The following is a 1,958-nucleotide window of genomic DNA, read 5'->3' as shown; positions in this document are numbered from 1 at the left end:
CAACATATTCTGTTACACCAAATACACCAAATAATGATCTTTAAAATAGCATCATATGACCCCTTTAAAATAATCAAAAATCTCACCTTCAGAGCAAACATTGATAAACATGTCCCAGCCATGTTCATCACTTTGCGGTTCCCTTAAACATTTCCGTTGTGGTCTCTGTGCCTATTTGCAGTGCGTTTCTGTATTTGGTTGTGTTGTGGGCATTTGCGGCGCGTTTCTGTATTTGGCTGCCACCGTAGTTTGGCTCTGTGTACCTTATTCTGGTCATTTGATTTTCTACTTAAAAAGAAATAAAGACAAATGAGAATCTTTTGTTTTGTTTAAGAAATGGAAAAACTAAAATTAAGCTAGATTTTTATTCTAGGCATATTTAAGAAAAACCTCACAGGTAACATGTTTTTATTCACTATTACAAACAGCAATTGAAGCTATACATCTCTTATAGCACACAATAAGTAGGCTTCTGCACTTCTCAGGTCGACGGAGGCGCCGGCGCTATCCCGATAACAGTGGAAGGAGTTTAAACCATAATTTTTGGTTATACAAATAAGACACCCACAATAACAACAAAACGTTACAAAACCCTTTTGTAAAACAAAGAAAACAAACAGGGTGTGCTTTCTGCCATCTTGGTCTCCAAGAACTTCTTTCTGAAATGCATCACAAAAATGAACCGATGTTCAGCGAATGCTTGCCTCACATAAGAAACAAGAAAGCTTGAAATGTCTATTTTTAAATGAAATAATTTAAATTGAAAACTTTTTTTATGTAATTCGAATCGTATGAAACCAACAAGAGGTAGGCCTACAGTGTTTCCCATCTGAGCTCATTATCTGTAATGCATTCATAAGGTAATCATCTAAGGAAATAAGGCTAAGGAATATACCTTGTATTTACCTCAGAAAAAAAACGTGATGCGACGCTCAGCTTGATCCAGCAGAGGATATCATTTCTGACTAGAAAATCATTAATTCTTACTTACAATAGTTACATTAACTTGTTCTCATTTACTAGTTGGGTTTTTCCAAAACAATAGTCTATGTGGAAGACTGAATCGATGCAGGACTTTAAATGATCCTGCTTCAGTTCATAATTCCAAAATATAGTCTATAATTGGGTCTTTAACCATTGCAGTAGACTAATTATTGCGGTGAAAACTTAAGTAAAGTTTTATTATAAATAACATTAGTTATTTTTATGTGGGGTTGGGTTTTTCTCATGAAACACAAACTTTGTTATATAAAAAAATCAATTCTGCTATTGTTTGTAATAGCAAATGAATGAAAATATGTTACCTGTGAGGTTTGTCTTAAATAGGCCTAGAATAAAATGACTAGGCTAAAATCAGCAATCGCGAGTGTATTTTATTCCATGTCGTTTTAGATCACATACAGTAAAAGTCAAATTTTACAGGTTATGAATAAAGTAATTTCTGTTTTGTCAATAACATGCAGTAACCGTAAAAATATAGATTTTTAAAAATCTCGTAAGCGCCGTTAACAGGACAAAGACGCAGGATTCTTATGAATAAGCTCGGTTCGCATGAACTGAGCTCGCGGTTGCCGCGTATACAGTGTAGTACAGAAGATGGGGGACGAAAGGGCCGTTTCAGGACCACCCATTCGAAACAAATATGAAAGCATAATTGAATTTTTTACCCATGAACAAAATTATGAAAAATCTAGCTTAAACAAAAGGAAAAAACAAAAATCAAACCATTTCTCTTGATTTCTTTTTAAGTAGAAAATCAAATGACCAGAAGATACACGGACCTGTTTGGTTACCCACATTCTTCAAACTCAGAAGATGGCAGGAATGTAATTTTTTTCTTCTTCTTTACACATTTTTGGTATTTTAATGGCAGTTGGCAAACCATCGTAAAAGCACCTGGCGGACTAGAATATGTGGTGATTAATGGCATAGTGATGGGAGAAACTCTCAATCAATTG

The sequence above is a fragment of the Sinocyclocheilus rhinocerous genome, unplaced genomic scaffold (assembly GCF_001515625.1).
Source record: "Sinocyclocheilus rhinocerous isolate Xijiao unplaced genomic scaffold, SAMN03320098_v1.1 scaffold984, whole genome shotgun sequence".
Lineage (NCBI taxonomy): Eukaryota > Metazoa > Chordata > Actinopteri > Cypriniformes > Cyprinidae > Sinocyclocheilus > Sinocyclocheilus rhinocerous.
This window is presented reverse-complemented; position numbering follows the sequence as displayed.